Source organism: Camelus bactrianus, chromosome 17 (assembly GCF_048773025.1).
Source record: "Camelus bactrianus isolate YW-2024 breed Bactrian camel chromosome 17, ASM4877302v1, whole genome shotgun sequence".
NCBI lineage: Eukaryota > Metazoa > Chordata > Mammalia > Artiodactyla > Camelidae > Camelus > Camelus bactrianus.
The window spans coordinates 23363039-23390427 of record NC_133555.1 but is presented as its reverse complement, the minus strand read 5'-3'; the positions used below and the strand labels follow the sequence as shown (position 1 = coordinate 23390427).

General features: G+C 44.0%; 1 long non-coding RNA gene across 4 annotated transcripts in view; it reads right to left on the bottom strand.

The window, feature by feature from the left end:
• Nucleotides 1-27389, bottom strand: part of LOC123612269 (uncharacterized) — a 224937-nt gene that overhangs the window by 160735 nt on the left and 36813 nt on the right. The window contains exon 5 of one of the 4 annotated variants that reach the window (XR_012499928.1): nt 14090-15387. The exons of the other annotated variants lie outside the window; for them this stretch is intronic. This is a non-coding gene — a long non-coding RNA (uncharacterized LOC123612269). Of the gene's footprint in view, nt 1-14089; nt 15388-27389 lie in introns of those variants that run through there. 4 annotated transcript variants of the gene reach the window in all.

Here is a 27389-nt window from a genome sequence, read left to right as displayed (position 1 = left end):
TATATTCAGCAGAAAAAAATTATGTCCTTTTAAAGAGAAAAACTCAAGTGTTGTAGGAAAAATTTCACTCCTGCATTTTTCACCAGTACATACTTCTGACAGAAGTCTTCCTTTCCGCTTGGGATTCTAACAATAGGGTCCCTAAACAAAAAACAGGGTGCACTGCTGGGAGCCATTGTGTGTGTCCGCATTCAGAAGTCACATAGAAATCAATTTGTTTGCCACCGTATCTGTCTCACTCTTCTGGGTTTTAAAATAATCTTCCAAATGCTGTTCCCATTTGTTAGCCTAATAAACAGAAGCTCATTCCACCCAGAATCTTGGCGTTCATTTGCTCATTTCTCACCTATGAGATAGATTGTAAATGTTTAGCCTTAGGTGGCTTGATATTTTGAACTCCAGGTGTCTACAGAGAAGCGCTCACCATCTCAACAAGTGAGATTTAGCAAGGATAGACTACGTGCCAGTTGTGATGCTGCCATTTCTGGTTCACGTGAGATGATCTTACATTCTGTCCTTAAGCCTCTCTGTTGCATGAGTTAGTTTGAATGTGTTTCCCTTTGCAATAGTGTACGCCCTCATTCGGTGAGCATTTCCCAACTCCACTTCTCGGCACCAGCACTCTGTAATGCGTAAGTAATCTATAGCAAGAAATATTCATTTTTTTCTCCCAAGTTTCTCTAATGTGTGTGAACATACACACACGTGGGCACACGTAAGTATATCATAGGAAAAAGAGGGAACTGATCTGGGAAATGGTGTGCCATTCCCAAGATCAAGGAAACCTGAGACAGCACCCAATTCATCAATGCTATTAATCTGTAAATTGATGCTTGAGACACACTTACCAGCTATAGAATGGTGTACTATCCTGTTAATATTCTGTGGTCTGTATCTCATGCCTTGTAATTCTAACATGCATAATGTATTTTATTATATAAACAGAATAGTCAAATATTAATTGTTTCTTGCCACAATTACTTCATCTGCAAGAATATTTTACTTTCCTATTAGGAATTTTAATTCATAAGCATTTGATGCTTCAGCAGTCCATTATAATTTTAAAGCGAATACTGTGGTCAAATAATTCTTGAATCATTGGCTAGAAAATAAGAGGTATGAAGTTTAAAGGGACGGTGATATACATACATCAGAGTCACGGAGACATTCTCACAATACATCGCAGTAGTACCCAAGCCTAACACGGTCTGGCCACATCTGGGCAACCTCTCCTAAAATACAGGTTCTCAGACTCTAGACCAAATCTAATACATGGGAGTTTTCCGTGGAGGGAACCCAGGGGCCTGCACTGCTCAAGAATCTCTTCCGATTGTTCTTCTGCAGTATGTCCACAGAGCCGGTTTATAATTCCTGAGTATATTCTGTTTTGTTGCAATTATAAAGGAAATCACTCAAGATGAAAATAAATGAAGGCCTTTACCGATTTCAAGGGTAAACTAATGAAGTCTTACAAGTGAATAAATAGAATGTAGCTCTTTCTGGAACATAAATATCATGGCACGTTTAATACTTGTTATTGAACAGCACGGCCTACGGTCTGGGCCTTAATTGAATTCTGTTTAAATTATGCCAGGCAATTGAACTGCACCCATCCCAGCATCAAAGCAAGAATTGTAGGATATCATCTTGGTTGGTTTTTTTTAAGTAAGTACAGCCCCTTTAAGAAGTGATTGGGCCCTGCCTGCGTACCAGGAAACTTAAAAGGGTTCATCTTCGCACCAGTAATTTTTACTGCTGAGAAGATCCCCTGAGGAAGTAAAGAGAAGTGGACAAATGTTTATATTTCAATGAGGTGACGTCATTTGCAATATCACAAAATGTGAAGTCACTAAGTGTGGGGGATTGATTTAGTAATGATCACATGGTAACATATTATGCAGCCATGACAATTCTATTTGACACATTTGGTGGCAAGGGAGAAAAAGGCTGCACCATCTAATACTGAAGCAGAAGACTTTTTAAAAAAAAAAAATTGAAGTGTAGTTGATTTATAATGTTGTGTTAGTTTCTGGTGTAGATCACATGAGTAGATTTGCAAGAATCAGCTTGTGGTCCCAATGCTGGTTCCAAGCACACACATAAGCTTGGAGTTCAAGGTCTCCAACTCCAGGATAACATCTCCAACTTTCCCGTTTGCTTTAGTAGAATAATGGGCTATTTTTCATAAGGAAGAATGACCTGGGTATCAGCACAAAGAGATATTGGGAAGAAGCCTCAGCAGCAACATGAATATAAATAATTTAACTAAACTAAAAATTATTTAAAAATAAAAGTACATTGTTTTCCTAAATTAGGATTTGCAAACTGGCATCCCTAGGCCACCTCAAACCCCAAATTACGTTGTGTTAAGCACACACGTTTGCACACAATTTGAATCCACTTAAAAGGGGTGCGCAGCCTCCAGCTCATCCCATCCCAGTCCTCCCTGCTCCCCTGAGGACGCATGTCACATGACTGGTCTCTGCAGTCACCACGTGATTCACGACTGCGGAACCTCTGTCCCTGGATATTTTAAATTCTGAATTCTCTACCAACGTTGGAATGGAACGCTAATCAGCGTGGCCAAGATTCCAGCCAAGAACCACCTTCACCATCCTGTCCTTGGACACACACTTGGATCAACTTGTGAATTACTGGCCAGTGTTACTCGGAGAGGCAGCTTTCCAGTTCCGCAGAAGCTACCCCAAACTGAGTAGAGGCTTCACCAGGGGACAGGGCCCGCGGCTCCACATGCCACCACTCCAGAGCACCAGCTGCCGGACTCTGGGGTTTGGCCACACAGAGACTGGAGGGCATGTGAACAACCACGCGGCAGGGCTGAGGCAGGAGGGGCGCGAGCCAGTGGGGGAGCCGTCACCTCCTGCCTTCCCCTTCTGAACTGAGGTCACAGTGGAAAGCAGTCCATCTCCCCTTCTTTAATGACATCGAGGCCTGTGACTGTTCTGCTCACTTTTGAGAAGCCCACAGAAAGGAGATGTAAATCTTCACTTTCCCGTTTGCCTGCTGTTCAATAATTACAATTCAATATAGCTACGGTTTACAGAGACAGCGTTATCTCCCCACCAACCCCAGAACACCGATGCCAAGAGGTCAAAAACTACTAGCCAAATAAATGAATGAACTGATCCTTATCCTCATCTAAATAGTCAAATAATCTACACCTCAAGGCAACATCTGAAATGTTCTGTAGCCGCAACGAACAAAATCTGCTACCAGCACATTCTGCTGGGTGTTTAGAGGAGCAACGTTCCTTTTTAGGAAAGGGGGTTAAGAAAGAGTTTTTGGAGGAAGTAGTATCTGAGCTGCTCCTGGAAGCGTAATGCCGTGTGCTCATCAGCAGGCAGAGAAAACGATGGAATATTTTGACAAAGGAGCAGAAGGACCAAAGGAAACTGCTGTATCATTAAGCGGCATCCTTTTCAAGTGGGGACCAGAAGTTCCTAAGTAATGCTGAGAAATTCGATTGGAAACTTCTCTCAAAAACAAAAGCACTTACAAAATTAGTTTTATATTTTACAACCTGTCAATTATAATCACAGCAAAATCCCAGGTAGAACAACGGATCAAGGCCAGGGTGTATGTGTGTGCAGGGCTTTTGACACAACTGTATGGTGACATGAGATGATGGACCTCTTTCGCTTTATACTTGACTTTCACAGGCTGGCCATGAAGAGGTCACATCTGTTAGCTTAGATTCCCGTTTGGAATATCACTGTAGAGGCTCTGATACACACTCCAGTAACAGAAGACCCCTTGTAGTTGACTCTGGCTGGACTGTAAGACTTTGAGAAGTTGTGGATAATAAGGATGGCCAGGTTGATTGGGGCCTTGAACACGGGGGTGAAAAGGTGGGACTACATTTACTTCTTGGACAATAGGGAGCCACTGAAGGTGTTTGAGCGAGCAAGTAAACAAAGCTATCCTTTAGGAAGATTTGCCAGCGGTGCTAGGGAGGGTGCGTTGCAGTGGAGGCTACAGGCGTGCATACAGTCTGGAGGCTGATGCAATCCATCACTCATGTTTCCTTACAGAATGTTTGTCTATGGGGAAAGGCAAAGATTCCTGGTTGATCAACGCCTTCTGTCCTCCTTTGACTTCCACTGCAATTGCAGGCAATGCACTCCTCCATTTATCTTTGTAGGATGAGACACAGTTTTCAGAGCCATTTGCATGTTTTAAGCAGCCCACACAGAGACTAATGTGATTGGCAATTTGGAACATATTGTCTTTACTCAGCTCCAGAATCACGCAGGAGGGAAGAAGTTAAGTAAGAAGGAAAAACAGCTCCCCTCGCCCTTTCCCACCTCTATGAAGACACGAAATTAATTTTTCAGTTTGTGATGTTTACTTTAGAAGGTGAAATAAAATGAAAAGGCTAGACCCATTTTTTTAGGCTAATGACTCAGTGAAGTCCTCGACATTAAGAGCTGAATATAGAACTGTTATGTTTTTAAACGTCTTTCTAAAACAATTTAATTCAATGGTGTGTTATCCTTCCAGAGCCTTGAATTAAGTGATGTTAAGTGATATACTTTCAGACTGTTACATGAAAATCCTTTTAAACTATGGTATTTAAAGAAAATGAATACATCCACATTTCCCCTTCACTCTCCTCCACAGCTCGCCAACCCTCAAACTCACACACACAGACCTACTCATGGAACCATGTACTCTAGGAAGAGGATAAATGGAGGTTCAGGAGAAGAAAATTAACACCTTCCAAATAAGAATTTTAGAAGTTAAGCTCTCATTCTCAACTGCAGCTCCTAAACATTCTATTTACCACTTATGAACCAGTAATAGGTCTATTTCTTCAGCAAATGTTAACAGTGACAGTGAACGGAAAACAGGGCAATTTCCCCCTGAAACGGTTTTGTCTCAAAGGGTGGTGCTACCTTCTAGCAGGTGGAAGGGCCTTCAAGTCTTTTGGTTGCATCTCTCACTTTCTAACCCTTCCTGGGTAAGAGATTTTCCAAAAGTTTTTCTAAGGCTTCGCTGGCTTCCATCCAGAGCCTCTCTACCCTAATCAATACTGGATCCTCTGAAAACCAGAACAAATCCTAAATTGAACGTAAAGATGGTTTCTTAACTTTAATCGGGTATTTGACCCTACAGGATCAGTGACTCTTTCTTGGCAGGATGAAGGCAGAAAGCACATTTCTTCCCCGCAACCCCGTCAGGCAGGCAATAAACATTGAGCAGCTACTGCGTGTTAGCCAGGAACCAGGTGGAGAGGTCCCTGCCCTCAAAATATTAGCTTTCTAGAGAGAGAAGAGAAAAGAAACAAATTAACGCAATAAATAACGTGACTGCTAAATGCCGTGGAGAGAGAAAAGCAGGAGCTCCTCCCCACGGGTCATCGGGCTGGACCTCCCCAAGGAGGTGACCGCTGAGTTGGACTGAGAGGTGCACATTTGGACTTCAATCCCTATTTGAACTCAGAGTGAGATTGAACACACTGATCTGGGTTTAGGTTTCCCAAGATGAAACCGCCGTTTCAGTAACTGGGATTTAAACTCCGCCACCTCACAGAGGCCCTTCCTTTCCACCTGCAGGGGATGGAGCAAACAGGGAGCTTGGCCTTCCGTGTACCTCTTTGCGGCGTAAGAAACTCTTACCAGTTTGACAGCCAAGGTTAAATAAATCAACAGTTTCGTGGGGGCGGCGGGGTTTTTGAATCCTCGCATTACAGATGAGGAAACAGAGGTGAGAGAGGTTCAGCGATGAATTATACCACAATTAAGGCATTTACATAAACAAACCCCCTGCCTCCTCTCCCCAGCAAGCTCACGGTCTTAGAGGCATGAGCCCATGGTGACCTCCTCTGCCTGGCAAGGAAATAAGACTGCCTTTTCTACTTCATCCAAAACTGTCCTCGAGTCTGTTTGGTAAACAAGGTACAGAGGCTGTTTCAGCCCCAACCTTCCTAGGCTTTATCTACCAGTTACCAAACCTTAGGATTCAATGTGTCCCTATCCTGCAGTGTTCAGAAAGAGGAAGGGAACAGATGTTTGTTTCAGGACCTCCCCCACCTAGAACAGAAGGGGTAAAGTATCCGGATCCAAAGGCCCAGTTTATCCTGAGGCTCTGAGGAGAGGTAACGGGGCAGGGGAGGGGGGTATTAATGGACTCTCCCTCCAGCTCTGTGCGATCGATCACTGGTTAGAAATGAGACTGTTTTCCCGAACACCTGTCAGGCCATCCTGGAGTCAATATTTCATATTCATTAACTAATGAACAGCTGGAGATGGACAAAGCCTTTCTGCGAGGGCTGCTTTCCGAGCCTGCTAAATCAATACCCTTCCTCCACGGGTCCCCTTCCAGTGGCTGCACTTGGCTCCCTCCTCAACACTTCCTTACTGGGCGTGGATGCTGCGGCTGATGTAGACCTTGTCTGATGCCGTGTTAGGGCCTCTGAAGTGTGTATTTGGGCTGTTGGTGTGGATGAAAATAAAGGGAAGTTCTTTTTGAGGGCTTAGGAAAAGCTCCCCCCACCCCCCGCCAAGTCTCCCTCCCCTCCTCTCCCTCCCTTTCTCCGTGTGGCTCTGTTCAGTCTCCCCTAGACTCCTCTCCATGCCTCCTCCCCACCTTTTCCTATTCTTCCTTCTTTGTCATCATCTCTCCTTCTTTCTCAGTCTGCTCAATTCCATGTTGAGTTCTTAAATCATCTACCTGTTTATTTCAGGTCTGTCCTTATGGAGGGGGCTATGAGGACAGCTGGAAGGGGTGCTAATTAAAATGATCCCTTCGTTACTGGAGTGCTGGGGGGAGGGGGCTCTGAGTGACCTACCTCAGAGTATTAAATAATGTTCATAGCCATACGTTTGGCATACACAGATTGCTCTGTAAGTTAGTATTATTATCTCCTTCTCCACACTCATTAAAATACAAGTAATGATTTCTGATCACCCTTTTCCACCAAACCAGGGTGACAAGTCAGTTTGGTTACTTAGGAATAACATGCTTGACAGACAGAACGTTTTGGTTGAGGCCTTTTTTCTCAGAGGCAGACTTGGGCACTCTTGCTCTCCATCCCTCAGTCATGTGGCTCTGCAGAATTTTAGCTGCAAAACGGACCATGCTTTGCTCTGCTGTGCTTGAGAAAACGCATTTCACTGTAGTATTTTTAAGTGTGTTAGAGTGACCGTGGGCTGCGACTTAAATATTCTTAGGGTGCCCTCTTCTGTCTCCTGACGGTAACTGTGCAGATTATTACTGTCTGAGGCTGAAACGTCAGGTGCGGTTTTTCTGTGCAAGACGTGGAGGAAAGCGGGGTCGTGTTAGCACCAACTCTAGCTGGCAGGCGGGCTAAAAGCTGCTGCGAGTGGCCTGGATGTGTAACAGGGAGGAACAAAGCTGACCTCATATTGGGTCTGTTTCTCTTACTTTAACCTTTGTATTCAATTGCTTTTGCTACAAGTTAATCACTAAAGCGATGTTGCCCATAGCTTAAAGTGCACGTAATGGTCCATCTCCGGGAATCCTGCCTCCCAAGCCTGAGCATTAAGCTAAAGTACCTTTGTTTAGCTCATAGTCAACATCCTGACCAGGCCCACCTGTGAATGGCTGCAGGCAAGAAATCAACGCATTCCCTTAGGAACTCACTCCTGCAGACAGTTTCCGGGCAGATGACCCAAACACTGGTGCCTGCACCACTGACCGTGAAAGCCAGAGCTGGGCGTGAGTATATTCTGTGCCTGAAGGAGAAACTTCTGAAGCTAATGACCCATCCCCTCCCATTCCAAGTGGCAACGCCCTGATCAGTGGAGCCACTCAGCGTGTGGCCAATGAAAGCATATCCTTTTCAGTCAGCAGCTATAGACCGACTGTCGGAGGACATGTAGCACCCTCAGGAGAACAGCAAACAAGCTCTTATCCAAGTCTGAGAAGGTCCTGGAAACATTACTAAGACTCAAACAGAGAGGACTTAATACCATTGGGAAAAAAGTATGATTCTTGTTATTAAAGCAATGAGTAAGTTTCACTGTCCTCAAACCCTATGGAAAAAATGATACAATAAATGGAAACCCCCCTCTAGTTTCTGCCTCATCCCAAGAGACGATGAATGTGGACACCTGAAAATACATCATACCAAAATATTTACCCACGAGTGTACAAAATGGTATATGGGAACCCACCATGAATATTAAGACAGAACTTGAGGTCCATGAAATACAACATCCTTTATTTTTCTAAACCAGTTTAGTCACTTGCCAGAGTGTATGTGCACACACGCAGGTGAGGGGAGATTTTTCCTTTTCTACCTTGAAATCACCTAGGAATGTTTGGATTGATTTAGTTTGGAAATATGGGGGACGGTCCCTGATCTTCAGTGCCCCAGGGCCCCTCTACCAGTGCTGTCAGCTTGACCTCCATGCTTCTTTCTCTATGCCAAGCTTGGGGTTGAGGTTCCCCAGTGACTAAACCCCACCCAGCTCCCTGGGGACTCAGTTCGCGCAACTTTTTCCCTTCGGGGCTCTGACCTGTGGGTGGTTCACGGAGTGGTACACAGGTCCCTGCCTATCCTAGAACCACTTAATGCTTCAACTTTGCCAGACTCCAGAGAATATACTTTCTTCATCAAATAGAACCCTTCCATTTTTCCGTAACATGCCCTCACCACCACCACCACTCCCTTCAGGTGACAACTCTGACTTGCCTACACAACCTTTTGAAGGAATTTGCCTTTTAATAAATTACAAAGAAAGGTGATTAAACTCTATAATCTGGCTCCCCAGAACTTATTTCTCCACATCATGGTCATTTAATAAATAATCTGACCTGTCTTGAGTGTCCTGTACAGCACGTAATTACTTAGATCCATAGTTGTATGTTAATTGTAGCAACCACTTTTGAAAGTGTCCTGTGATCCAGACCCTATGCTAAGTTCTTAACCTTCATTAGTTTTAATTATTAAGACAATTTACAGAAGAGGAAACTGAACTTCATTTACCAGTTATACAGCTGTGCTATCAAACAGAAATGTAACGAGTCACGATTTCACATTATGTGATTTTTAACTTCTACTTAAATTTCATAGGCAAGTTTAAGTTTTCTAGAGCCACATTAGAAAAATAAAAAGGAAAATTTTAAATTTTAATTCAACATACCAAAAGATTATCTTTGCAACATGAAAACTGAGATGTTTTACCTTTTGTACCAAGTCTTCAAAGTATCTTTTTCACGTATAGCACGTCTCAGTTTGGACTAGCTGATTAAAGCTGCATTTAAACAGTTCTCCCTCAGCATCACTCATCAGGGAGATGCAAATCAAAACCACGACATACACCTCACACCGGCTAGAATCGCTATTCTCAAGAAGACAAGAAATAAATGTTGGCAAGGATGTGGAGAAAAAAGGAACCCTCCTAGACTGTTGGTGGGAATATAAATTGGTGCAGCCACTATGGGAAACAGTATTGAAGTTCCTCAAAAACAAAAAACAAGAGCAATAACCCACTACCATATGATCCAGCAATCCCACTTCTGGGTGCTCACCTGAAGGAAACAAAACCACTAATTCAAAAAGATGCATGCACCTCCATGTTCGTTGCAGCATTATTTACAACATCCAAGATATAGAAGCAACCTCAGTGTCTACCAATGATGAATAAAGGAAATACAGTGTGTGCATATGGAGTATTATTCAGCCATAAGGAGGAAGTCTTGCCGGTTGTGAGACCATGAATGGATCTTAAGGGCATTATACTAAGTCAAATAAGTCAGACAAAGACAAATACTGCATGACCTCACTTATACACGGAATCTTAAAAACCAACCAAACTCATAGATACAGAGAACAGGTTTTTGGTTGCCAGAGGCAGTGGGTGGAGGGTGGAAAAAAATGAGTGAAGGTGGTCAAAAGGTACCTATAACATCTAGTTATAACATAAGTCATGGGGATGTAATATACAGCATTGTAACTGGTTAACACTGCATTGCACATTTGAAAGTTACTAACAGTAGATTTTAAAATTCCTCATCACAAGAAAAAAATTGTAACTGGGAGTGAATGTTAAATAGACTTACTGTAGTGATTTTGCAGTACATACAAATATCAAGTCATTACACCTGAAGCTAATCAGTTACCTCAAATATTCTGCCTCATGCTTAGGTCAGTGGCGTTTTTTAGTCTTGGCTTTTATTTCTGCAGTGAACTAGGAGAAAGAAGACAATATCCTTGGCATTCTAGAGGTGGAAGGAAATACACACAGAGCAGGGCCTAATACACTGAGAATATTACCACTCGGCCTCAAGTTGGTGTCTGTTACTTAACCCCGAGTCCCACCTAAATTAACACACTTTTCATTGGGAGGCCTTGTGGATCAGTCTTTCTCACACACCTGACCCCTAGCTCTGGTCTTGCCTTTCTTCCTTCGATTTCTTCTGGAGGAGTTCCAGCCAAGAGGCTGATCATTTAAGGGGCATTGGCAGTGCCCAAGGCCTGGCAGGGGTCTACAGTGTGGGCAGCTGTGGGAGGCTGGCTTCTCCTGCTGGTACTTTTGATGTTTGGGGAACCAGGAGAAGTCTCAGGGAGGAGAGTGCCCGGGAATCTGGGCAGCATCTGAGCTGAGTCATTGACCTGCTGAAGCTGGGAAGTTCCCACGCCATGCAGACCAGAAGTGTCCATCTGGGGCGTGGGGCCTCAAAGGACAAGGTGGGAGAAAGTCACATCTCTCAAGTGGCCGATTGTTATGGCTTTCACTGGTGCTCAGGGCTGTGCACCGAGGCCCAGGGGAAGGGATTTAACAGCCTGGTCAGCCAGCAGGCTAACTGCAACTCAGTAAGGCCTGGCCTTTATCACTTAGGCTGCCTCAGGAAGGGGCCTCAGCGAGTCACAGAGATGTCTGAGCAGCTGTGCTCCTTCATCGACATCTGCTAAACTTGGGGGGTTTTTAATTTTTGAGATATAATTTAGGTACAGACAAGTGTATCCTTTCTCGTGTATGGTTCTATGAGCTTTCATATCCACCACCACAGTCGTAGTACATGACATCTCCTCAGATTCTCATGCTCCTTTGTGTAGTCCCTAACCCCACTCCTGCCAATCCCTGATCAGTTCTTTGCCTATTCCAGAAAATAGATACATGTATTCCTAGAGGATGCAGCCTATTGATTCTGGCTTCTTTCACTCAACATAACACTTCTCAGATTCCTCCACATAGTTGTTTTATTCAGTTATTCCTTTTTATTGCTATGTAGTATTCCGCGGTATGGATACTCTATGTTTTGTTTATCCATTCACTGATTGAATAATATTGGGTTGTTCCAGCTTTTCACGGTTAGAAATAAAGCCATCATAAACACTGTGTGTAAAACCAACCCAGAGGCATTCTCAATTGAATTTTAAGTTCCATCATCTCACAATACTGTAGTGCTTTCAGGACTTCACATTAACCTCCCCAATATGTCAGATTATATACATGTATACACACAGATACACAGTAGCATACACATATTTAAACATGAATATCCATCTATACTGAATACTTAAAAGTAATGTAATATTAAAAGGTTTTCAGCTGTTGACTCCTGGAACATCCAGTTAGCAAGAGCTATCCATTTGAGTTTTTGACCTCATTCATTGGATTTTCCCCCAAATATTCTTTTCCCAACTGGTATTCACACAAAGCAGTGACAGACATTTCCATTCACTTTCCTCCCACATCACACTGGTCTGATTTGCTAAACTCCTGCCCTGCTATAGACCTGGGCTGCGATATTCAATCTTTGGTTCCTTGATGATTAAACAGCTTGCTGTCAGTGTTCCCATGAAATAAAGAAAAACTGGGATCCTTTCTTTTGTCCAGGAAATTATGGGTACACCAGCTGGATTTCTTTTTGAACACCTGCCATTTAAACACAGGCCTAGACTTCCTATCTTCTCTAGATATCTAAAAAGAATGGCCTTGAAAAGTGCTATGATTTCAGCTGTCATGCCAGACAATCGGCTAAGAAAAGACAAAAATCTTCCCCATTGGTTACATGGCTATGTATCTTAGTTTTGCTCTAGAAGAAAAGGTGGCAATTGAGCCAAAATAAACATGCTACAAAGTTTACACCTCGGGTGTGATGGCTGTAGAGCATGGACTCTAACTTAATTTTTAAAAAAAGAAAGTTTTAACTGAAGTGTAGTTGATTCACAATGTTAGTTTCAGGTGCACAGCAAAGCGACTCAGCTCTACTCCAATATAGTGTGTTTCTGGATGGCTAGAAATAGCTCTTCAGATCCGTCCTGCCCTACTGATAGTCACCACGTTATTTCCTGACTGCTTGATAGAGGAGGAGGATTCAGAGAGGATTTTCTTTTGTTTCTGTCCCTAAGTATTGGGTTCCTGTTACACATTCTGGCGCATTGAGAGGCTGAAGGTCTGTGATTACGAGTGAATCAAACTCGACCTCAAGTGTCTCAAAAAACAAACAGCAATAATAATGGATAGCATGTATTAAACACCTGTTCCTTGGCTCATATTGTGCAGAGCGCTGAATTACAGTATTTCTCACAAAAACAACTCCATAAATTAAATGCCATTTTATTTCCCTCCTTCTACGGATGAGAGAAACTCAGGTTAAATAGCTTGCTTAAGGCACAGCTAGGATATTGGAACATAGTTGCATTTGATTCCAACTGCATGCTGTTAACCACTGCATTTAATTGCTTCCTGGGTCCGTCCAATATCCCCCATCATTCTTGTCTGGAGGTCATAGTGGAATTGATATGGCCTATATGCTGGACTGAACATTTTGATTTTCTTAAGCACTTATTCATGGACATAGATAACCCTCACTATGCCATCCTGGGGAGCCCATTTGCAGTCTATTCTGTATTTCCCCCCAACCAGTGCATTGCTTTAATATTGTATTTACTCTAGATATTACCACAGACCCTGGATGACAGATTCTTAGATTCGACTTTCACAAAGAACTTTTCTTTTAGATACACAGCGGGCATTTAATTTCTCAAGTTACGTTGGGTTGAATGCTGAATTTCAAAGGAGCCAGGGAAGGGAAAATGCATGCTGAGAGCTTTGATGTGCCCGCAACTCTCAAGATAATTTATTGGGAAAGCAACTGATGCTTTCCAAAGTATTTTTTTTTAAACACACACACACACACAGAAGGGGAAGTGAAGCTCAGAACAGTGAAGAAATTTACCCAAAGGTCCCTCAACAAGTAAGAGTCTAAATCACGGTCCCACTACTTGTTTTTTCAGTCTTGCCCTACACTGGGCTGCTGTCTGAATTAGAGAAAGACTGACTCACTTCTTTGAGGTGTTTATTGCCAGGGGGTGGCAGCATTTTGAAGGCAGCTCCCCAGGCATTTTGAAAGTGTTAATCTGCTTTCTGAGAGGAAAGAACGTAAGGAAACAGAAGTGCTTTTAATTTGGCCCAAGTGGGGTGATACTTACGTGCTGTCTTAAAAGACACAGAATTGGCCGATAGGAGGCAGAGAAGAATGAATACGTCTAATTGTGCCCAAGTGTCACTCCTGATTAATCTTAATGAAGTTCCACCTGGAAGTATATGCTTTGTGCGTGTGATTGGGTTTTTAAAACTAGCTAATAAGGAGAAATTTGCACACAGCCCAAATTATCCTTAGAAATTCCTAAGGAGAAATGAGTACTGAATGACTGCATCAGGTTCCTTTAGCCTGATGATGCTCTGATGCTAGAGGACAAGCCTTTCTTCAGTGGAGTATGGGGTGGAGAAGCTGGTCTGTGTCAAGGGGCCATGGTGCATGAACACTGCTTCTCTCTGAGCAAGCGACTGTAAGATGCTCATACCTGGAGCAACACCATGTGCATGTCTCCCGACCCAAGCCCCTACTGGGGCAGCAGCACCTGCAGGGATGCAGTCCCCCCTTTCTGCTGTGCCCCATCACCTTGTCTGCAAGGCTGTTGCTTAGGTGCTGAATCGGGAATGCAAACGTACCTCTGTGGGGCAGCAGTGACAGAACCAGCTGAAACTGACTTCCAGAAATTCATTAAGGGTTTTTTTTTTTTAAAGCCGCCCAGATGGTAGAGAGAGCAGAGGTAGCAAAACATGACCTTCCTCTCTTAAATGGGTGGTACTGACTGGTTACAGATAGAAAGGTATCTCCCAGAGATTGGAGAAGGGAAGGAGAGATAAAAAAAACAAAAGGAAGTATCAGTCATTCTCTTAACATTTTATGTTTAAAGGAAAAAAAACTCCTTCACCAAGAACAGAGAACTTAGAGTGAATATATGAAAGTGTCAAGGGGGGGTTACTTTTTGGTAACTTCATTTGTGGTACATGGACAACTATTACATAGAACTTTGTGGGGTTTTTGTTTTTTTTTTTAACACAAATTTCTCTTCCCTGTTTCATTGTATTGTTTTACGGAATTGATTAGCATCACTCACAAAGAAGGTCCGCGCTATTGAGATTCTTAAATTAATTATATTGCCTTTTTGGTGATCTGCTTTCTATTAGCTATTAGTGTCTGAATCCAACGCTGTCAGGAGTTTCTGTGCATTTTTTAAAAGCCCGGGGAGACGTCCTTCAAGAGAAGATGGGCTGTGATAAACACCTCCGACCTCCTTCCTGCTGTGTTATCTGGTCAGCTGTGTGGATCGGTGCAGTCTCTGGTTATCTGTGCCTTAATTTATGAGCAAAATGAACACTTTGTGCCAAGTGACTCCTAGCATCATTTCCAGGTGTAGCGTTGTCTGTCTTGGTTACGATGCCCAGCGCTTTGAAGTTTGGGGCTACCCGTTTCCAATCATGTTTGAACATGCCATTTGGAAAAGCATCATAATTCCTGTTGTTCAGACTTTTCTCCACACTCTGCTTGCAGAGTTGCTTGAGGGCACATCGCTCAAATGAGGCTCACACGGGAAAAAGGAGGAAGGGAGATCTGAGCTTCAGACTGGAAGCAGCTATGCCCCGGCAGGCCACGTACTCAGGGAAGGGAACACAAGCAGAGCAAGATTTAAGCTCAGAACTGGGTAGAATCCCCTGGTTCCAGAAGTGGGTTGAGTGCATGAAATATGATTTTTAAAAACCTCTGCGTTTCCAAAAGTGAATTCATTAGGGTGTTATCACGTAGTCTCACCTATTTCTAGCTTTGGTTTGGCCCACAGGTATTTTGACGATCACGTGTATTTGAGAATTGGGGTTAAACTCTTGATTGGAGAACTTTCCATAAACTTCAATACGTTGCTGCCCATCATGACTCCTCAAGCAAGAAACCACCCAGGAATCTCAGTATTTCCAAGTCTTCTTGGACCCGGGAGCATTTTCTTAACTATGTTTCTCAGGACAAGTGTTCCATGGAACACAATTTGGCAACGTTTGTTTCAGCCGTTGGGCATTAGCCAGTGCAGAAAAGCTTGATTCTTGTCATCTGGGGAAGTGGAGAGAACACTGATCTACTGGGGTGGCTATTTTGATGTGAAATGTTAGCTCATGAATTCTTACAAACTTCCGATTTCTTTACAGAAGAAACTCAGGTGACAGAAAAGCAGCCTGACCTCTCACACTCTACCCAGTCACTGCTGCCTCATGGCTTCAAAACACTGAACTCCGCTGTTCTTGAGAGAAAGACCCTGAATGAGACCTAAGGCCCTGTGGGGTCTGGCCTGAGCTCCACTCCAGCTGGGTTTCACACCAGCCTTACTTCACATGGTTTCCTCGGGGCTGCCGTAACGCATGACCACAAACTAGGGGGCTGAAAACAACATAAACTGACTCTCAGAGTTCTGGAGGCTGCAAGTCTGACGTCAGAGTGTTGCAGGGCCACCCCGACCGGCCCCCAGGAGTTCCTGGCCTCATGGCAGCGTAACTCCCATCTCTGCCTCCGTCTTCACGTGGCCATCATTCTGTGTCTGTTTCTTCTAACGACACCAGTCACACTGGATTAAGGAACAACCCTGCCCCAGGATGGCCTCATCTCAGCCCGTTGCATCTGCAATCACCCTAGTTCCACACAAGGTCACATTTGGAGGTACTAGGGGTTAGGACTTCACATTTGGGGGGGGGGAATGACACAATTTGACCCCAAACACCACCTTGCTCTGTTAGAAGTCTTCATCAACTTCCGGAATTACCCAGATCTCTCCCCAACACCTCTGTCCCAAGACACTTCTGACTCTACAATTGGTTAATCCAACCGTTATCCCCCCAACTCCATCTCACCATTCTGACATTCCCGACAAGATCATTTCTCCATTTCCTAGCATCTCACAACACCGCCCACGGCATTTACCTCACTTGTAATTTGATATTATGTCTGTGACTACTGTCTTCACACCGTCTTCCTCACGTGCCTTCTTCCTAGACAGGGGCTGAGTCAGTTTCCCTCCCAGGGTATCCCTAGCACTGAGCGTAACTCCTGGCACAGCTTAACGAGAACTATGCCTTAATATTTGTACAGTAATATATTTGAATAGACAAACGAATCAGTGAAATTAGAGCCTTTCTGAACAGACAGACATTCCAGAAAGATGTTTCTACCTTGACATGTAGCACCTAGTGCCTAAAGTGAAAGAAACAGACGCCTTCTGTGTGGCACGTTCCTCCTCACTGATGGGGGTGGGGTGTGCCTCCGGAATTTTGCAGTTGCTATGAAGCTCCTGTCATTGTTCAAGTTGACTCTTGCAGAGCCATGGAATGATCATCCCACTTCTCGGTCTCTGAGGGTAAGTGCATTTCTGTAGCCCCTTTGTGGAGTGTCTTCTTCCCTTGACAGGTGCATGAAAAGAGAGGCTGTATCCTTTTCATTCAGCCGATCTGAGAAATGATGTGTCTGATTGCAGACTGGCTTTGTAGTCACATAGCCTGTCTGAGCAACAGCTCTGTCACCAGCCTGGCAGGAGTGTGTACCGTGCTATCTCCCTCGGCTACAAACTCATCTGAAAAGGCATTGCGTAAACTTTTATGGGAGTAACTGGACATATCTGGCCACAAACCCTCGGGGCATGTTAAATACAGTGGTGAAAACCCACTGAGAAAGCTTGGTTCAGGAATAAGGCTTTGATGTTTCTCTTGGTGGTTGAGAAAATTTATAGCAAGGGAAGGATTCCCCAGAAACAACAAGTGATGGCTTTCTTCTGTTCTCCCTTCTACTGAGATTCTTAGCCCCTGTTCCTTCTTTCTTTTACCCTAGACTCATGTCTCTCCAGCTGTGGCCCATTTACAACTGAATCACCTAGTGAGGGCTTATACAAGTCTTAAGTCATTTAAAGTTTGTATTATTGGAGCTAAAACTTTTTGAATGCAATGGAGAGATGCATTTAAATTTAGATTCAAAAAGGAGTGAAAGTGGAATGGCCACGCTCGTCACTTCGCATACCATGCCTCTCCTCATGTGAAGAGCAGAACCCGGGGGCCCCTGACCCTGGTTGTAACTGATGGCGCTAGAAACAGGCACCTGACCTGAGCCCACTGGATTCTCTACCCTAGCAAATTAGGGTTGAGAACAGGAGTTCGGAGTCACATCTAGGGCTGTGGCTGGGATTGGGTTTTTGTCATCTTGCTCCAGCTGCCATAGAGAAGTAGAGAAAACCGTTCTGCAGAAGGGAAGAGAGACAAAGGCGTCCCTGTAGAAAGAGGCACGAGGCTGTCAGGGAGGAGCGGGGAAGTGTAGTTCCTGATATTCCAGCACCAGGGTACCAGGTCCTACGGGCGATGTGCAGTGTTTTCTGGTAAGAGAATGACGTTTAGTTTTTGTATTCTTGCCATCCTTGTAACCAAGGTTATTGTTAATAAAAGCATAGACTTTACTGGGCGATGAATGAGGCAGGGAGGATGAAGGCTCACCACATTTGAGTTTTATCCAGCGGTGTGCGTCAGGACAGGTGTCTGCCTGACAGGTACTTAGATGTTCAACTCAGTATTAATTTTCCTATATAGTGTGTTCTGGTCTGGTTTCTCCTGTCAGGTTATCTGAACATATTGATTCTCTTAAAAGTATTCGAAATCAGGAACCAGAGCCGGTGTGTTTAATCTCTTACTTGACTGCTTGTGGCACCATCCCCAAAAGGAAAATGACTCATATGCAACGTTTGTCACTACCAAGATGAAACAACTGAATAAGCATTCTTGAGCACCTTTTATATATGTAGACATCTTCATTATCTGAAGTAAGCCATCTTTTGTATCCTTTTAAGTAAAAATCACAATACCCTTAACTGAGTGTAGTGGGAATTGTGAGGATCTTCAAGAAGTTAAGAAGCTTGGGAAAACAGTTCAGAAAGGAACACTGGGATGCTAGAATTGAAAGACCAGTCATCTTCTGGTCTCTGAATCCTAGTATCAGAGAATCTAATTACTGTCTGCAGCATTTTAGGAAAAAAAAGGAAAAATTTCTATTCAAAAACCCACCATCAAGCATGATGAACTTTTTAATAGACTTAAGATAGTATGAAACCTAAGAGACCCTTTCTTCTGTTCTCCCCCAGCAAGATGCCCCCTGGCTTCAGTTATCTGGGAAGTACCAGTTTGGTGTTTGTTCTCCTGGAAGAGCACTTCAGAGAAGACCATGGATGAGAGATGGTCAGAAGATAAAAGTATTTCTTTAGTTTCACACACGCACATGCACTCTGAGTCATCAACTTCCAGGTATACATTTGTTTTTCAGAGGACAGAGATGGTTGTCTTAATTAGCCTCGCACCTAGAGTGATACCCTTCTTTGAAATAAAACTGCATCCAAATAGACACCACGCCAGGACCTAATTATTGCATAATTGGCACGGGGCTTAAATCCTTGGGAAACATTAACTGATTTGTTTCCAGAGTTGAGATGAGGAAAGACAGGGGTTTCTCATGCTTATCCTGAGAAAACACCCCCCCCCCCGATACTGCCATCAAGCCCAGCACACAAGGTGTTTGTATTTCTCACTCTGGGGCACGTATGGTCTTCTCACAATGCTTCTTCATTGTTTAGAGAGAGGGCATCCTACCGCCTGTCATCTGGTTTGTCCTCCCAGAAACAAGGTTTTGTCTGGCATTTTTGGTCAAGCGTGTTTCCACAAAACTCAAAGCATTTGGTGTGGGGGCATGCCTAGCACTGATTCTCCTAGGAAGGGCTAGCAGGCATTTCTCAAGGAGTGTCCTGTGAGATGCTCTGCTCAAAGTCCTCTGTACTCAGGGAAGTTCTGCAGATGCTATTGCCCTCCTGGAGCATCCCAGATGAAGCTGCACGAGGTCAGGGACCATGTCCTCCATCCTCATTGTATCCCCCTGGGCTCAGTCTGAGACTGGTACACAGTAACTTAGTAAGAAACACGGATTCGATAGAAGGGTAAAGACAGAAATCCAGCAGTAAGGAAATATTTACTTTTACTTAACTTACTGTTTCCCTCAAAGGTTTGACCACAGAACTCTCTTCTATAGGTCACACTAACAAAGGAACAACAGAACTAACAGCGTGTTGAAACCGCCTCCAATTAGCCCATGTAGCTCTGCATGTCAGGAGTTAGGCACTAGAGAAAAGCTGCTTGTGTCCAAATAGCTTAACTCCCTTCAAGTCCCCATCCCAGGATCCTGAGTTAGCTACCACACGTAAGAGTCATAACTAAGTCTGCTTTCAGCCCAGAAACCTTGTGAATAAGCAGAGAGAAAAGTGGTAGCTAAGGATAACTGCTAACAACCTTGAAGTCTTGCAGGAGGCCTTGGGAGCCAGCCTCAGGAGCAAGCAGAAGAAATGGCAGGCTTCCTTTGAAGGCCACGTGGCTCCAAGTCTGCACCCTGCCTTTACCCTTTCCTCTTGAACCCTCCTGCTTCCCCCTCTTCCCCCAAAATACACGTAGGGTCTGAATATCTACATAGCATTTTATATTTGAAAGGTCAGAAAAAGGTAAAGCAGTGGGAGAAAGAATTTAGAATGGGTAAGTCCTTGTATCCCAGAATCAGCTATGTCAAGTTCAAAACACTGATTTTTTTTTTTTTAATGTACAATCCAGAGCTTATACATAAACATTTGAGTAATTTGGGGTCCAGCTTAAAAAACAAGACACAGCTATTGACAGCTTCTCCTCATCACATAGGCCTCCGTCATCCTCTGAGCCCTTGGGTGCTACTACTCCCTTGCTTGTTTGGTTTAGCTACGTTGCTTTCTTTTGCTTCCGTCAGCACGTTCTGCCCCTTACTTCAGGGTCTTCCAACAAGCTGTCTGAAAACCTATTTTCCCTCTCCCTCTTCACCTAGTTATTTTTCCTTGAACTTCACGTACGGGTTCAGGCATGATTTACTACTCAGGGAAGAATTCCTGAGTCTCCAGCCTCACAGCATCCGAGAATTCCCCCACTGTAGCACTCATCACAATTTTAATCAAATAATTAGGTATTAAGTTGCTTAATCTCCATCTTCTCTACAGCCTGGAAGCTCCACAAGACTTTGGGGGGGGGGTTGGTCTTTCTCGGCGCTGCCTAAGAGCCTGTGCTTGATGGGTGCTAGTAGTTGTTGGATTAATTTAGATTTTGTTTTGCAATTAAATGGAGTTCAGAAAACTTCATAGAACCCATATTAACATTCACAGGGAAATACTGCTCCCCCCACCACAGGACGTTGTTTTTAAGAACAGCCTGACATAGAAACCTTTTGAGTATTTTATCCAAGAGTGTTCGTTTTACGTAATCAAGAATACAGAGTGATTGTACCTGAGTCACGAATGCAAATAATTATTTTCTTTGTGTCTCTGGCTAGCATTAGTTGTTAACTATCGTTATTTAATTCAGCTGCGTGGCCTACTATGTGCCTGGCGCTGAGAGTAATGGAAAGGCTGTTTTCAGTGATCCCTTTCCTCCAGGAGTAGGTAATCTAGTTGACAGCTAAAGCTAAATCCTCATATAGAAATAAGGTCCTGAGACCGATCAGGACCTGAGAAGTCTTCATTTTAAGTGAAACAGAGAGTTGACGAAAGTGGTTTCACACAAGGCCTCTCCTTTGAATTCCCTTTTTTCTCTTATCTCTGGATCAGAGTTTGCAAGAGAAACTGATATAGAAAATAAAACTATTAGCTTTTAGTGAAAACAAAGTGTCATATATGTTTTCCTTAAGCTGTTTTTTTCCCTTCCTTCCTCTTATTTTTCTTTTAACTTTTGCTCCTTCCCATCTTCCCCGTGCCCTTTGGATTTTCTTAGTACATATCCGATAGGTGTTTTCACTGGTGCCGCTCAATGTATCATCTTGTGGATTCTCAGGTGCCTGTATGCCTAGGATGTGGTCCCACCAAAAATTCAGCGTTCAAGATGAAATCATTAGCAAACTCATTAAGTTAGAATTTGGTTTCTACTTTCTTTGTCAAATCTCATGTAAGGTTCTCTCTTCATTATACTGTTTAATGCCAAAGTTTTTGCCTTTCTAGTCCTGAAAGCTGTCAGCACATTAATAGGTCACAGGGAAGTTAAACGCAACGGGGGGAACGCCACCTCATAGAAGAGCCCCCATCCCAGGTGCTTCCCACCTTTAGGGAGGGTTTAGTTTAGCACTGGGTACTTTCCCATTTCTATAGTCACTTAGAATCTGAAGAATCCTCAAGTCATTTACTACTGCAACCTGCAGTCTTTTTACAGCAGCAGAACCCCTTTTTCAGAGAGTTAAGATAGTAAAGCAACAGAGTGGAGCTGACTGCTGCAGTACAGCCGACCCGCCCACCTTCCTCCCCCGTGTCCCCTTGGTAAGTTATCAAGTTCAGCAGAACCCATCTTTAAAGCCACCGATTTTTATCTTAGTTGTGGAGGAACATCACTTTTGGTCATTAACTTCATACTTGACATCTTCACGTGCTGGTGCCTCCAACTCAGAATGTAACCAACTCTTACTTCCCCCCACCCCCTTCAGTTTCTTCTCCCAGCTCTGCGCATCTTACTAGATTTATCTTTACAAGTTAGGCTGTAGGAAAGGTACCCCGATGCCTTCCTTTACTTGAAGTCTTTCTCCAAGGAGACTCAAGGTTATAGCCTTTCACAGAAATCCCCTCAAGCCCTCACTATCTCTCCACGGGTTAATTCTACTTTTATTTTGCTCTTTTTGGTTTCTATCTGCCTTGTTAGTGACTTTTGAGAGCTCAAGCTGCTTTCAGTTTTAAGAAAGAATGGGAAAAAATAGCTTGCCACTCGAATTTCCCAGTGTTGCTGAACCAGGTTTGTTTTGTCCGGTGTTCAGCAAGCCAAGACGCTGAGACACAGAAGTCTGCAACAACAACAAAAGAGATTTGCTAGAACGACAACGAAGAGAAGAACAAATCTCAATCCCACCCTCTGTGAGGCACAGGGCTAGGCGGGGGGGTATTTATGGGATGCAGAATTCAGCAGCAGGGCGGCTGGAGGCAGGAAGGCAGGGAGCGCTGGGAAAGGTGATTGGGAAACTGTGGAATCCTCGTTCTGCGCAGGCGTTAGGAGGCACTTAGCACCATCTGTGGGTGGAGTTTTGGGCCCTCTGATTGACGTCAGAGACGCTGGCGCATGCCCAGTAGGAGGGTCAGCGGACCTATCTGGTCTTAACCAGCTCAGCTAGAACTAGACACAGCTGACTCCTCCAAGTTCCTGCAAAACAACTCTGGGAATAGTTATAGTTTCAGCAGCGTGCTGCAAGCCTTTTGTAGCAACCACTGAAACGACCTTGATTAGTGAGGGCAGGGTCCAGATGAAATGGATTTGACTACTGAGCATCCATGCTTTCACCAGGGTCAGTAAGTGAAAAGCTCTATTGAGAAGTCAGGTTTTGGAAAGGGGTCCGATTTTTCTTTAGTTGGGGATTTACGAGGACAGGCTCCTTCATATGTGCTGTGATCTTGGAAGGACACGTCCTTAAATCAGTTTCAGTGGATTTCCCCAGCTCCATACAAAAGCATTTGTTAAACGGCTCGGTAAGGGAGGGAACTGCCAATCCGTGCCCTCAGTACCCTTTAGGAACGAGACCTCCTCAAGGCTCCTTTCTTACAACTATTTCCTACTAGCATCTTTCCCTCTCTGGTTACTCCTTTTGGGTTAGCTGTTTTTCCCCAGTTAGTTTTAAGATTCTCAACGGCAGGACCATGCCTTAGACTTACTGGTGAGCTGAGCAAACTATAGAGATGAAGATTGTAAAAAAAAGCATTAGTTGATAATCCTGTCCACTAGTAGTTAATAGAATCCATGCCAAGATTATGCTGTCTTTATTTCTCCCGTCTCTGCAGATTGTTAGCTATTTGTTTCTCCAATAGATGCACAAAGGGAACAGGTGAAAGTGTGGGACCCAATGTCTATTGAGAACCTACCATGTGCCACGTATTATACCAGGTGCTTTGTGTTTTACTTCATCACATCCTCCCAACAATCCTGAAATGTCAGAATTGTAATCTTCACTTTAAACATGAGAGTTAGCATTAGAATCCAATCTTTTTATTTATTTTATTTTTTAATTTTATTTATTTATTTTTGAATCCAATCTTTTTAGAACTCAATGACTGTACCTTTGTCTGCAACCCAGGATGCCTCCCGGGGGTCTCATGAAAAGTACCTGTAAATCCTTTGTTGTTCCCATCTTGAGAGTAAAACTTGATTCTCAGTACACGGTGGCTGGAAGCTGTTTTTACTAGAGTTAAACAAGGGACCAGAGACGATCCCAGATGAGAGCTTGTGTTCCCCAGTGTGGATTAACAAAACAGTTCTTCAGGAGGGTTGAGAAATACATCATTGAGAATGATTCTGTGGCCCCATCAGTTTGGGCACTGCTAATTTAAACAACATTAAACTGACTTTTTGGAGTTTTTAATTGATTAATTCATTCTACAAAAGTGTACAGAGTGCATGGCACTGCACTATCTGCTGGAATTTAGATACCAATCCTCTCCCATGAAACTCACAGTCTAGTGCGGGAGACATAGGTCCGACAAGTAAGATATCTACTTAAAACTCTGGCATGTCCAAGAAACTGAAATTTGGCCACTGTGTCCGGAGCACAGAGAGCATCTGGAGAGATGGGAACTCATCTGATTATAACAGGATTTGTACTTCAGAAAAGAGTTTGGCTTTTGTTCCACCTGAAACAGGAAAACCTCTGAAGAGTTTTAAGCAGTTTAAAGTCTCTTTCATTAAGAGGTACCTTGCTGCTCTGTGTCAACATGTGTGGCTAAAATAGAAGCTTAAGGAGAAGGCTTCATCTGTTTTGTCCACTGTTGTAATCGAGGTGCCTGGGTCAGGGCCTGGCACATGGTAGGTGCCACTAAACATTGAATAAATATGTGATCTGGAGGAGAGTGAGAGTGAAATTCAGAAATCCAAATCAGGACTGCCATAGTCCAGGCTAGAGGTTATGGGGCCTTCCATCAAGTTTATGACGGGGAAGAGGGAAAAAAGATAACAAAGGACTATTTTGGCGAGAGAAATGTTAGGACTTTCTGGTGGATTTGATGCTGTAGTTAAACAGCAAGAAGGAACCCAGGATAATGGAATTATCACGTGGCTAATAACCGATAGGCTGATTATTAGGTGATGGTCTCTCGGCCTGACAGCCTCCCTCCTCCACTCTGCTCTCTGGGGCTGGTGCTGGGACTCTGCAAACCCCCTTTCTGCTTTCCCAGCGGCTCCATATTAGGCTCTGCCAAAAGGTGGTGTGATGGAAAGTCTGAACAGCAGGAAGAAAGGGAAGGGACTGGCTCCTTCCTGGTCACTTTCTGTGGACTTTCTGCTCCCTTAAGAGTCACCCCAGCCTCTGTCGTCTTCACCCCAGCAGAAGCTCCTTCCCATCGCAGAGGCTAACCCAGGCTGTGGTTTTCTGACTCTCACAGAACCAGCCTCGTGCCCCCTCTCCCCCGAGATACCTGGCGCTCCCTCCTCAGGTGTCTGAGCAGCAGCGCTAATGGCTCTAATTTTAATGAACTCTGACCTCTCATCTTTGCTGTCCTGCTGGTGGCTGTTCCTTCAGTTTCCACTTCTGTAATAACCTAGAGTTCTTCGGTCTTTTTCAATTGTCTGGTTAACAACTTTACACCTAGCTAAGAATTCTTTATATTTGAAAAATTCTCTGTTCAAATCACCAGTGTGGGTTCTCCCTCCTGACTGAACCCTAATCAATGCATCTGGCTTCTGATTTGATTGATAGGAATACAGGAAAGACTGGAAGATACACAAATCGATTGTGGGTGGGGGGAAGAAATGAGGACTTTGGATTTAAATATCTCAAGTTTGACATGCCTGTGAAAATTAAGAGTGGAGCTGTCAAGCAGGCATTTGGGTAAATAAGCTTAGCGTTCCAAGGAGAAGGTTAAACCCGAAATATGATTTGGGAATTCAAGAATTTCAGTGGGACTGAAAGCCACAGGACTGGATGGTTTCACCTAGGGGGAGAATGGAAAGAGATGAAAAGAGATTTCGCCTAGAAAGGGAAGGAAAAAGAGCTCGAGGATTGAGTAGCTATTCAATATGCTTATATCCATTGTGAATCAACAAGTATCATGAGGAAGATTCTCACTTATTTCAGGAAACACAGGTCCAGCTTTCCTTCAGCCAGGCAAGGGTCTCTGCAGGGGAAAGCCGTCTGGTGAGCAGCCACACCCTGGAGGTCTCCTCTGGACCACTGAGAACACGGTCCTTCTTGCAGGCTATGCTGGACCGATGGGCATTCTCAGACCCAGATGCTGCAGGGCAGCCTCCCGGGAAAGAAAGAGAGCAGAGCAAAGAATTGCTCCTGCGATGTGTGAAGACATTCTTCTGTCACCTGGAAGAGCTGAGCTTCTGACTGCATAACGTGGGAGACGTGACCATCCACGTGACGCCACCCAAGTCCCGTCTCACTGGGTCTCAGTCTTCTCTGCAGCTTTGCTGGCAACTTAAGAAAGATACAGACGAACAGCAGTCCTAGACAGAGTTGTCTTACAGAAAGGGGAGAGTCTTCCTCGCTGCCTGGTGGTAATACCCCAGGGCTAAAGGAGATCCTTGGGAGGGGCTCCAAGCAGCCCAGCGAGCTGGAGAGGCATGCAGATGGTCTGGATGACTCTATCTCAGCCTCTCGGGACATGCTGGCTGGCTGCATCCTCGTCCCTGACAACACGCCTTGGCACAAAGGAACACCAGTGTGAAGGGGCATAGCCTGGCATCACCTTCTCAGGCAGAGATGTAACCTGTCAGCCAAAATCTGCCTGGCAGGGAAAGAAACTTTCAGGGAGTCCTTGCAACAGCCATTGAACACTGAAGTCAAGGGAAAACTCGCCTCTCAAGTACTAGCTTTAAAATGCCTTTCTATTCTCTGAAGTAGTACTCTTTTTTTTTTTTTTAAGTTGAAGTACAGTCAGTTACAGTGTGTCAATTTCTGGTGTACCGCATAATGTCCCAGTCATGCATATACAGACATATATTTGTTTTCATATTCTTTTTCATGAAGTAATACTCTTTTTTTATTTAAAATGAATCTTTCCAAAAATTATCTCCTGGGTTGTACCTTCTATGACCCTAAGCAAAGTTCAAAGCAGCCAGGAGATAAACAGATGGGTGGAGGGGAGGACTCTCTCAGCACTGCACTGGAGACTCCCCTAGTTCCCCCAGTGGAAGTCGGCCGAGTTCTCTGGTTAAATGCATAGGGCTCTTAAGTCAGCAAAGCCAGATTTGAATCCTGACATGAATGCCACCTAGCTGTAGAATTTTAGGAAAGTTTGCCTTTTCTGAGTCTCAGTTTCCTTGGTTATAAAATAGGAGTAAGAATTTGTACCAAAAAACCCTGAAGGGAAAACAAGTAACATCTCTATAAAGGGTTTAGCATGGAGCCAAATTCATTGCTGACCATCAATAAGTGGTAACAGATAAACCTTTCTCTGCTCCAAACAAGGAAGAGCCAACCGGGAGGCTGTTGTCTTAGGTCAAGAGGGAGACGGGCTGGCTCAGGTGAGGGGGCAGCAGTGCACGTGGGGCTTATGAAGACTGTCAGCTTTATCATAGAACTGCCATCTTGGCTAGATAAACCCATTCTGCTTAGAGTCCTCCCACCGCGAGGGAAGAGGGGATCCTGATATAGAAACAGGGCATTAGTTTGATCATCCCTTTAACAGAACCTGTGGTCTTGGAGCTGGAAGCTAGCTAAGCCATCATGTCGTTCCTACCATCAGGCAGATAAAGAATCATTATCTCCATTTTATAGATGAGACAGTTGGAGCTGCAAGCAGCCATACCACCTCTTTCATTCACGATTAAGTCCATCAGTTGACTTTGTTTCTGAAGCTGACACGTGTGACACTTTGCTGGGTTCCCATGTGTTTCCTTCAACTATCCAGATACTCTACCATTCTCCTCAGTTTCATGCCTCCTTTACTTTCTCACTTTAACACGCTCTCAAGATTTCCAGATCGCCCCTTCAACACCTTTTTTTGGGTTAAACCTTGACTGAAAATATTTATAAGTATCGAAGGGGAAAGAATTCCATGATAGCCTTAC